Below are 12,825 nucleotides of genomic sequence, written 5' to 3'. Positions count from 1 at the left end.
ATGTTACTTCGAAATACTAAACATTGTTAACGTTTCCTGGACCAAAGAATACCAACAGCGATAGTATATTGTAAAAATAAAATGGATATTAAAAGAAGAAGAGAAGAAGGAAGGCGAGTATAATGTACACTCATGAAACATGACGGACACTATTGAACTGGTTATGTATAATGTATACTCATAAAATATCGTTGTTATAATCGCAACGATTATGTACAACGTATACTCGTAAAATATGGTTGATCCGACTGTAAGTTATGTATAATATATAATAATCAATGATTGTTACCATGGTACACGATGGGCATTAAAAAACGTCCACAAGAAAATACCTCGAAAATTGTAAAACTTGTAACGTCGATTATATTTCTACTTAAATAATAAATTATGAATAATTGATCAAACTCTACATTATGAAATTAGCGATACTGGTCGAACGAATTTTCTCTACAGTACTGGTAATGATAATTAGACATCATCAATGTTACTGCTAAATTGATGTAGTTAAACCAGCGGAAACGTATAATTTCAAAATAAAGTAACCAAATCGTCCTGAGAATTTAAGGACGCCGTTGTATATCTTAAAGCCAACTTATCATCTATAATTATTAAAAGGAAAAATTAATTTCTTTGCAGCTTCTTGCGATTAATGCAAAGAACGTTGGTTGTCCATTGTTACTGTACACATCTACCGTTTAAGGAATCAATGAGTTTGTTTTTTAATATTTATTATTTGTAATATTTTGAATATTAAAATATTATATAAAATAATATTATGATATATGATTATAATATGATATTATAATACGATATATTTGATCTTTATTAATTATTATTTTTTAATATTGTTTTTTACTAAGATTACTCGCCTAAGTATACTGCCTTTGGTTTCATTTATTCCGTCCTCTCCCTATGGGATTATTTCCAGGAAAGGGTTTGCTTTGTGCGAGTTCCGAACAATGCAAAAGAGATCGATATTCAAGATCTATTGTAACAAAAAAGCGATCGCGGAGCAAGACCGGCAACGTCGCTTGCGTGATGCAGTTTTGCAATCAAGCTCACCGATTAATCTTCGTGCTGTATGCGTTGCAAAATAGAATATTAAACAAATAAGAAAGCCGCAAAAATGTTTCAACAAGTGTAAGTAAATATTCGCTTTTATCGGAACGAGCAAGCTTTTGCTTCTTCTTCTCGTCGAAACTGAAAATCGCCCCGGCAGTTTTACAAATTAAACCCGCTGATTAATGTTCATGCTTTACGCGTTGCAAAATCGAATATTAAAGCAACAAGAAAGCCGGAAGAATTTTTCAGCTGGTGTTGCAGCAAGTGTAACTGAATATTCGCTTTTATCGGAACGAGCAAGCTTTTACTTCTTCGAGCGTTTGCTTCTTCTTCTCGTCGAGACGGAAAACCGCCTGGCATGTTGAGCTCTATCTTCCTTAACCGGTTAATCTGGTGATTTTCCGGTCATCAGCTCACGCGTAAATGAAACCAAGTACGAATAGAAATGATTCGAAGCGGTCTTCCCTGTAATAGTTGCGCGCACGATCTAATCCGTTCTGCCAGAGATGTTGCGATACCAGTCGTTGTAGCTCAGAATTTTCGGGCAACTCGTCGAGAGAGAGAGAGAGAGAGAGAGAGAGAGAGAGAGAGAGAGAGAGAGGCAGACAGACTAAATGGATGCAGATGAATGCAAACGACAGGTTGTCGAATCGTTCCCGGTCGACAGGTTACAAATTTTTCGAGTAAAATCAGCAACTCGTGCGTCACTCTCGTAATTCCGTATTTGGGTCACGATCAGTTTAAATAACAAGTTTATAAACCACGCACACGTAGCCTGCGAGCAAAAAGTACCGCGAGTTCAATTAAGAAAGTAGAATCGTTTAAAAACAACGAGAACAAAAATCACATCGATTAGTCCCTAAAAACGACTATTTATTGTAAGTGTTAGTTCTTAAGAAACGGCTACTTATTATAAGTGTCAATTTCTAAAAACGACTATTTATTGTAAGTGTTAGTCCCTAAGAAACGGCTATTTATTATAAGTGTCAATTCCTAAAAACGACTATTTATTGTAAGTGTTAGTCCCTAAGAAACGGCTATTTATTGTAAATGTCGATTCCTAAAAACGACTATTTATCGTAAGTGTTAGTTCCTAAGAAACGACTATTTAGCGTGAGCGTTGAGAAAAGTTACGGTGTCGTGGATAAGTTCAAGCTTAATGGTCTCAACTAATGATGCGTTACTCGGAGAAGTAGCGGGCAATTACGCTACGGCGAAAAATATTTGTGCTGCACGGGTGCAGCAAAGCCGCCAGAGAAACGCGGGGCAAACGACATCGGTCGCGGACGAACGGCAAATGTAAAACACGTTTGGACCGCGTGCAAAATGGTAATCCGGGCCAGTGTCATGCCGCACACCCGTGGAACGTCACGCTACTCTCGCGAAATTTCGTTTGAGAAGAGGTCTGACGACGCATCGCCATACGCAGAACCTTCTTCAATATTTGGACGTAAGTTCTCGGTCCTGGATTCAACGAAACGTTCGCGTAAGTTGCCGATCGTCCCCGCAGATTGCGAATTCCTTTCGTGTTGGCTCCTTGAGCGATCCGCGAAATTCGAGAGCCGAGTCTAAAAGTCGCCCATCGTTGCTCTGTTATTAATTGTTATTAATTAAACGGTTTATTAAGTGACGCGATTCTTTTTCATCCGGAGCGAAGAATAGGCTAAATAAGACGGTGAAATTTTAAATAAATATTATTGAGCAACTTAAGAGGATAATCACACACTTCGACGCGAAACTCGAAGACACTTTAACCGAAACGTTCCATCGAATGAAAGTAATTTATTTAAGCGAATAAAAAATTAAGCTGTTTGATATCGAGATACTCTTTCTAATCTTGTACTTTGCGTATCCTAATTGGTATACTAATATATCTGCTGGCGCAGAAACGTTGAATCTGAACAGTTAATTCCGTTTCCCCATTACAGCGCTCTCGAAGTGCCAATGTGTTTAGACTAATTTGCATCGACTAATTTATGAACTCAAACGTTAAACGAACTCTGTACGTTTTCTCTAATGAACTCTGTTCACTGGGAAGCGGCATAAAAACGTTATTAAACTAAATTGCAGTTTCCACTTACACGTTTTATACGATTCCGAGCGATCGGAACGGTCGAAGTTCTTGTTCGATCAACAATAAATCGGCAATAAAAGCTTGCAAATGTTCCGCCAGTAATGAAACGTTGTTAACACTCGTCCGCAGATAAGTAGCGTATAACTCCGCGATGCGTTTCCACATCTTTTAATACGTTCCGAGAAAAAAAGAAAATGCCGCATAACGTTCGATGGATTTATTTAAACGCGAGAATTGGAAGTAGAAAAGATCGAGTCGGCTAAATGCAGGAAATATTCGAACGTTCGAATTGCATCAGGCCTTTTTCGCTGTTCGAATATTATTCTTATCAGAGGCTATCAAATGGTTGCACTCGATTTATCAGTTCATTTGGTATTTCCTCGGATTTGTTTAATCTCGATTATTGCCTCGACGCTGCACCGTTACACTTCGTTTTTTTATGTTTTTATTGTCTCCTTTTACGCATCTATTCGCGCTTATCGACAGAAGTTAAAAAGCTTTACATATCGTTAACGTTCGAGTGAAATTTAATGCTTTAATAAATATGCGTCTTGTGAAATATGAAATGAAAATTATACCGAAGGATATTACACCATTGTTTGTATTGCAATACTGTTTTATTCAGTGCATGCGACAAGGAAAAAGAATGAAAGAAAATAAAAGAAAAATTTTTTGAATTATACAAAAGTAATATTAATGTTTTCGTTGATGGAATAGGAATCTTTATCCTATTTTAAAAGAGTTCACCACACCCAAGAATGTGCGTCTGTGTAACTCGTTTCGATAAGTCTTTTTATACTTTTCATAGTTGTGTTTAAAGACGAACTAGAAGTCAGATATGTAAATAATTGCGGAAATTGAGAAGAATGAAATGGACAAGATAATAAAAGAATTATAATGTTTAATTGTATCAAATATTGTAACAGGTATTGCATATCAAAATTTGCATTAAATAGAATTAAATAGAAATTAATGTATATATTAATTTGAAATAAATACACTTAGCATGAGCGTAATTATTTTCCCGCAGACGGAAGATTATTTAGTCGCTAGTTAACTAAAAAATATTATTCTTAATTAGGAGATTTCATCGAACAATACTTTTTTTGTGAAACTACACCAACGGTAAATCTATCGCAACACGAATCTTCAGCCCAGCTTTCGTAAAGTCGCGAGGAACGATAAGGGTTTTTAGACGCGAGTGAATCTAATCATCTCGAAACAATTAAATCTAACGGTATATCGCTCGTAAATGTTCGGTTGTTCGTATCGCGTGCCAATAAATTGTAAGAAACCGGTGCGGCGGTGTTGGCGATTTATACAATCGCATGCGAGAAAATCGTGAAACTTTAAGTATACTCGCATCCTCACAATTTCGTCGTGCTTTATCTTCGGGTTGCTCGTTCCGAAATGATATCGAACATGAAACGCTCCTTTTTTCGTGGAACTCGGAACGCGCCGATTCGGGTATCACAGAATTATAAAAATGCGCAATCGGAAAAGTAATGTAACTTTTTAACAGGTTCCAATTTAGAACGAGGATCGTACATACGATTTTCTCAAAAGACATGCCTCGATGAGAACAAATAAAATTCTTGAAAATTAAATTTTTAGTTCGTGTTCATCGATATTGAAAGCGATGCTAAAAGTTCTCTATTGTTGCAACAAATATTAACCCTTTTCTTTCATTCTTTTTCCTTGTCGCATGCACTGAATCAAACAGTATTGCAATACAAACAATGGTGTCATATCCTTCGGTATAATTTTCATTTCATATTTCACAAGACGCATATTTATTAAAGCATTAAATTTCACTCAAACGTTAATTAATTCTTGCAATATTTGTAATTTTAGGGTAGTTTTTGGAATATCAGCAATATTTAGATCGTTCGGCTCAATGTTAATCCTTTGCACTCGAGTGGTGACTCTAAGCCACCACTAAAATTTGTTATATCACGTTCTGAGATAATTATTACATCAACAAAGTTTAGATTTTAAAAAATTGTTAAAAGTATAACCGTTGTATAAGTCGCAAGACTTAATTCCGCATGCATAAAATGCACTTTGTCATATAAAATGAAGATACTATAAATCAGAAAAATTATTTTAGATTTACAGTTAAATAGCTTCGAGTGCAAAGGGTTAAATATTATTCGATTGATAGTTACAATATTATACAATGTTTGATAAGCGATATTGAATTTCCATGATGACTAGACATTGGCATATCTTTATGCAAAATAAAAATTTTCCTAGACGATTGCGAGAAACTGAAATTAAATAAATTGTTTATTTTAGTAACTTTTGTGAGTTGAAAGTAGCGCAACAATATTATTAAAGTCTGTACATGTCTTCACAATTTTATATTTTAATGCATAAAATTAGCAGTCTAATAATTACGATTGTAATATCGAAAGTAAACAATTCATAGTTCACGAATTGCATGTGTTTCATTTATGGGATCTCTTCGAATAAACATTTTAAGATAACTTGTTTGCAAGGTTCTTTAATTACATAGATTCTAAAGTATGAGAACACTTTTTCATACTAGAAGCTCGAACATTTTTTTAAATAAAAATATAGCTATTGATTTCATGCCCCCAAAATAACAGAGTTCACTTAAAAAAATCTTAGACTTATTGCATCGTTTACCATGTGCGACTATTGTAAATATTGTGACACAATTAATTGTTCAATTCAAATACATTAACAAAATTATAGCATGAAATATTAAGAAAATTCGAATTGTAATGCGAAATATTTAGAAAGCGAAATAAGTCGAAGTAAAACAAACGTTTATATTTATTGATAAAAATTCTTATGCCGAGTTCGTTTGTCTGTAGAACGAGGAAAAATTGTTTGTCAGTTGTGGGATCATTAACAAACTCATAAAGATGTTACTGCGAGTGGCATAGACAATCGTACTCTGTCAAACTTTCACTTGCTGTGTCGATAACTTCGGGATAAACAATTCAAATTTATTATGTGTTAATGCCTGCAACACTTTGCGCTGCTACTGGTAAACCATTAAGTGTCAGAATTCTGGCATAAAAAATAGTATATCCATGTGCACATAAGTATACATACTCGAATTCTCTTATGGCAGTCCACGCCATCGACGGAACATAGCTCGAAACTGCCATAACGTTGTTTACTTCCAGCGAATGAATATTCTCTCGCCTATTTCTTTCGACCATTATCGACGCGCGATGAAAGCGAGTTTATGAATTTATTTTTGTGCATAGCGATGACTGTATAGATAGAGAAAATTCATGTTCCAGACTCATAGCTCGACTCGTATCGAAACAGAAAAATGATTCCGTTGCAAGAGCGTGGAAACTATCGTTTACACAATAACGTAGTATTTGTTAAGAACAACAGTAGCGTGCATTGCTTTATAACAATGATAAGATTCGGTTTATTTAAACTTTGTAAGATCTCTATTATAATTGAACTACGGATTTTATACATTTATGGCAAAAATGGAGGATTAGAATATGGAACAGAAGAAAGATTAAAAGAGAATTTGGTGCTAAATTAAAGAAAGGAACTTCTTTTGCACAAAAATCCGCAGTGTAATTATAATATATACGCGCTTGAGTAGAAACTTTTTTAGAGTATCAGGAATTGTGTTAAGTCCCATGTTGTTTAACATGCTGAAATTATGCTTAACTTCAAATGGTTCGACAACGAATCATCGTCCAGTCGAAAATGGATCTCGAACACCGTCATTCTGGTTGCATTCATCGCATACAAATACTTAATAATTCGAGCAAACATTTGTCGATACAATTAACTATCGATATATCAAATCGAGTGGTTCGCAACGTTTGGAGAGAGATCACTTTTTAAATTATTTCTAATATACTATGAGTTACGATTTCCTAAACTTAAAAGGATTCGAAATTTTTTCCAAGCATATCTTTCAACTGGCATAAGTTTTTAATAAGTTCCGATTAACAGACTCCTGCCACACATCTAAACATTTTTAGAAATCTTTGAGCCTTGTACGTATAAACGTTTCACGAAATTTTTAAATCTAACTTCTTTTTATATTTCAGTACGAAGTTTCGAAAAACTATAAAAATAAATTGCGATGTTTAAACTAATTAGCGGACAGAATTTTTAAATCTAACTTCTTTTTATATTTCGGTACGAAGTTTCGAAAAACTGTAAAAATAAATTGCGATGTTTAAACTAATTAGTGGACAGAAATTCGTAAAACGGGCGCAGCATTGCGTCATTCGTACTGGCTTCAAGATGTCGTCCGCAATTTTCTGTTTAACTTTCGTAGCTTTGGTTTAACTCCCGATACTCGCAGCTTCATATAAGCGGTCGACGTATCGATTAGGTGAATTTGTGCGCAATGTTCAGGAGAAATTTCAAACATTGCGCAGTGAAAAGACCGGGAATAACACTGAAAGCTTTTTCCCTGGAATTATCGTGCCGCACGGCTGATAGAAATGACAGGCCGCGTTTTATGAGATAGTAACGTGGCCGGAAGAAGCGAGAACCAAATTTCGATCAAACATTTCGAACCGTGTCTACCATTTCGAGTTGTACATTTGCCGCGACGACGTAATTTCTTCAGCAAAATTTCGCGATCTTAAACGAATCGTTGCACTAAATATATTCGTTAAAGGATCGCATACCTTCGATCCTCTTTTTAATATATTTCTGGGCAACGGAATATGCGTATTTCTTGGCATTTCAAAAGCTTTTCTAATTTAAGAAAACGTCATGTAGATCGCAGATCTAATGAATGTACGTCCATTACGGGGTTTCAAAATTCAACATTCACATTCAATATTGCAGTTTAATCAAACTCTTTTATTAACACTCGACAGATGATGCATAAATGCTTGCATGCATAAAAGTATAACAACTTGCATTCTGATATTTCATAAAATAATTTATTATTATATGTTTATATGTTAACAATTGTTTATACGTTTTTATCAAACAATTAATTTTAATCTTAATTTAATATTTTTGCCTTTCTATCGCTGCGTCTGATCACAGAGTTCTATCAGGTTGTTTCAAATTTCGTTCAAACGCGAAGTTGAAAAATTGTATTTCGGCTATAAATTATTCTTTTCAATACCACTTTAACACATCGTAAGGTTAAAGTACCTACTATGGAACGCTTTTCACGACGTATGAAATTATCATCGATTTGATTACAACTTACAATTGTTATCGTTGAATGTTTATCCTACTGATCGATAGATCGATGTTCCTAGATAACGCAATGAACTTCGAAATATTTATTTAATATAAATAGAAAGTACTACGAGTGAAATAGTAAAGCACCTATTTTATGGAACACCACTTTCGCACCGTGTCCCGGTGTTTCATAAATCGGGACCAATGGCACGGTAAACATTATTTTTACAACCGATTGTTACGTACCATTATTCGTGCTAGCGAATTTACAAAGAACAACGTTCAAAACACTGGTAGAATTTTTACACTCGCTTCCATATGCTCCACCAATTTCTTATCGCATTGTTCTTGCTACTGTTTCAAGAAAGAGCCAGTATTGAGCGGTGTTTCGAATTGGGTACTTTTACTTTATAAGTTTCTATCGCAATCGTTTCGGGCGTCGTGTACAGAAGAGGGGGGAAGGGGCGCGCGTTATTTTCCAAACAGCGTTTCGGTAAAATTTTCCTCCCTGCGGAAGCCATCGCCGAGTCCCGCAATTTCATCCTTCGAGCTCTTTTAACGGCGGAACTTCTCTCGAAACGGCTCGGAGTTCGTCGGCGGCGACGGGGAACAGGGACCGTGTGGAACAGGCTCCTCGCATTTTTCAGAGCGCGGTGAAAATTACTCTATCGAACGGGGGCCGCTGAAATGACCGGTCTACCACTTCTAACGTTTCGGAGTTTACATGTAGTACGAAGGACCGGTGAATTATTACGCAGGGTTCACATGGCTTCGACACTCGAACGGCCGGAGGGCGACGGACGGAGAAAGGGCGGAATGAGGGAAAGAGAACGAGCGACGGGGAACGGGGGAAAGAGCAGCGGAGACGGAACGAGAAACAGAGACAGAAGTGCACAGCAAAGGCAGCATCTGCCCGGGATGCATTCGGCGCTGATAGCTTTGTCGGCTTCTCGCTCGTACACGCTCCTACGCGCTGAGCCGCTTAAGAGGCCTCCTCTCCGTCCTCTTCCTCCTTCTCCTCCGATGGTAACACTTCACAAAGGGGCATTATACATACGTATATGGCCGAAACGTGTGTACACTTAGAAATATGTACATACATATATAGGGTGTGTAGAAATCGGATGGCAGAAACCATCGATCGAAATGAAAGAGGAATCTTGAAACACGTGTAAACGTCCTCAGGTAAATTACAGTCCATATGTTGTCTGTGGTTCCATGAAAAAGTCTTGCGCGCGTGCACTTTCGAGGTATTATTAACGTTTAACACTTTCATCGCCACGCCGAAAGCTCGGGAAATTCCGTGAAATTTAAGTATGTATCTTGTATAGTTCAATTCAGAGGCCAAAGATGAGAGCTGTGTCAAAAGGATAGAAAAAGGTTATCGATGCAAAGTTGATTTTTATTCACGTGACGAGTAGTCGTTATTAAATTTTAAGGAAATTTCAGAAAACACGATGATGAGAAAAAATGGACTTTTATGTGCGTGGTTATACCAATTAATGGTTGTAAATGAGTAGAAACTTTTTCTTTACCAGTAACCGTTCTAAATGATGCAAATACTTTGGTTACAAATAACCATTACAGATGACAATGATCCATATTATGATATCAATCTATTTTCAATTATAATATATTTCAGACATAACAATATAATATTAAAATAGCATATTTTACATTACATTACATTATTTTACATTTAAAATAGCTTTGTAATTACATGAAATAATTTGTTCAATATAATTGTGAAATTCTTCTTACAAATTATATGAACTATGAAATTCTAATGTTTTTTATTGTTTTGTAGTTCGTCTACCTATTTTCGTCAAATATCCATCAAAACCGCAGTCTAGTTTTGAATATCAAAGAATTGAAACTGAAGCAATCATCAAATATCTTTCGACGATCGAGTGAAAACAAATTTAAAAATTGATCTACAGTTCTAAAATGACGCATACACATAGATCAGAATATTTATGCATTGAAGGGTTAACTAGTACATTTGGAATGACGGATCCCAAATAAAATTTGTGAAAATATTTGCGGAGAAAAATATATACAGGAAAAATTAAACTATTACTAAAAAATAAAATGAAACCTCAGTGTTCGGGTCACTTATGTCTCTGGCGCATCAGTTACGGGATAAATTGTAGTAGCAAGCATAGGAAAAAAATGCATTAATCCAATTCTAGATAAACTATTTAGTATCGTTTATTCATAGCTACTGTATAAAATTATAAAAACACGAAAAATTCAACTGTTACTAGAAAATACAATAGAACTACTGTGTTCGGGTCACTTATGTCCCTGGCGCATCAGTTATGAGATAAATTGTAGCAGCAAGCACAGGAAAAAAAGCCAAAAATCCAATTCTAGATAAACCATTTAGTACATTTTATTCGTAGCTAATGTATAAAATTATAAAAACACGAAAAATTAAACTGTTACTAGAAAATACAATAGAACTACTGTGTTCGGGTCACTTATGTCCCTGGCGCATCAGTTATGGGATAAATTGTAGCAGCAAGCACAAGAAAAAAAGCCAAAAATCCAATTCTAGATAAACCATTTAGTACATTTTATTCATAGCTACTGTATAAAATTATAAAAACACGAAAAATTCAACTGTTACTAGAAAATTACTAATTGTAGCAGCAAGCACAGGAAGAAATGTACTAATCCAATTCTAGATAAACCATTTAGCATATTTTATTCGTAGCTACTGTATAAAATTATAAAAACACGAAAAATTCAACTGTTACTAGAAGATAAAATAGAACTACGTTGTTCGAGTCACTCATGGCCAGAAACGTTTTTGGGGCTGCGTCGCCGTGCAAATCGACTCGATTTATTGCAAAATTCATTTGCACCAGAGGCATTTCATACGCATCAACATAACACGAGGAACGACAGCCGTCAATCTACCGAGATTTGATGTCCGGGGCGATCAGCCGAGCGTCCGTGCCCCCGACGATGAAATCAGAGCGGGAAAGTGCAACTCTCCGGCGATTATGCGCGCGAGAAAACAAGAAAAACCAATGGGTGGCGCCTTGTGCCCGCACAAAAGAGCCCACCGACACATCCGTCGCTCCAGGAAACCAAATCTTACCTACTTAAGCGGCTCAGGACGGCTCCTGGTTCAGGCAGCCTGGAATATGGAGGTCAATCGGTTGCTGCAGGCGCCTCGGCGCGGAAGAAAGCCTTAATCCGTCATAGGTTCCCTCTTACCTTCTTGCCCCTCTCGCTTTTCTCGCTTCCTCTCCTACTTCGTCTTCTTCTTCGTCTTCTTCTTCTTCTTCTTCTTCCTCTTCTCTTTCCTTTTGCTTCACCCTCGTTACGCTTCCCGTGAATTTCGTTGTGTCATAACGACTGCTCCACTTGTTGGCCTGGTCACCGATGGTTTCAGAGATTACGACTGTTGCCGCATTTTCTGCGAACTGTGATCGTTACGCTTTCTTAATGGCCTTTATGAAAATTCTGATCTTCGTCGATGTTAATTGGTATTGGCTTTTAATTGTTAAACACTGACGTTTGGTCTTGGTTTTAATTTTAATTTTCAAATTCTTTATTATTATTATTATTATTGTTAAATGATTATTTAAATAAAAGATTACTTGTTATGTGGAAGAATAAATAGAAAACAAAAATATTTATATAAGTTATCATTTACTTAAATCTAAATAAAGTATTTATATATATATAAGATAATAAAGCTTCTTTATGAATGCAATTTCAGTTGTTACTTATTAATTATCATTTAATTGCTTATTATTTATTATTTATTCGGCAGAAAGCGTCAAGCATACGCCATAGTCGCGAAATAATAATCTTCAATCGCTCTAATCCTAAGCGATATTATTGAATTCACGAAGAAAAGACGCAAGTTCTTCAATGATAATAAATTTGAAAGTAATATATATATATATATATATATATATATATATATATATATTATTTTCATCTAAATTAATTAATCTAATCAAATTTTCATCTAAATTAGACTAAATTTATTAAAGATTAAAAATTTCAATTTAAAAGAAACTTGGAAATTTACCTTTGAGCACTCGCGAGACGTCGATTAATTTGTTAAAGTTGTGATTATTAGCGAAAACTGTTGAAGTCCGCGAACAGGGCACACGATAAGACTAAAGAAAGAAATAGTCCAACGGTAATTAAGAGGCAACCGAGTGTTCATTCACTAGACAGGACGCCCAGCTACTTTTCCAATAAGTACGAGCTTTCGGTAAGTGATCTGCGAAATTTCACCGAGCCCAAATGCTTGATTTTCGAGATCGCAGTTTCACGTAATATCCGCACAGAGATTACGCACAGCAAGCGTAGCCCGAATCCCTGGGGACCGGAAATGGCCTCGGTTATCGAAGGATCGTCAAGTTGAGGGTGTTCTACCGTGGAAAAATCATCGATAAGTCCGTACTAATTAGGGTGACCGTAGGAGGGCCGAGGTCAGGTAGCGTCGTAAAATCCTAGTCGCCTTAAAACGTACCCGCAATGTTGTGATTTCG

The sequence above is a fragment of the Megalopta genalis genome, chromosome 13 (genome assembly GCF_051020955.1).
Source record: "Megalopta genalis isolate 19385.01 chromosome 13, iyMegGena1_principal, whole genome shotgun sequence".
Lineage (NCBI taxonomy): Eukaryota > Metazoa > Arthropoda > Insecta > Hymenoptera > Halictidae > Megalopta > Megalopta genalis.
This window is presented reverse-complemented; position numbering follows the sequence as displayed.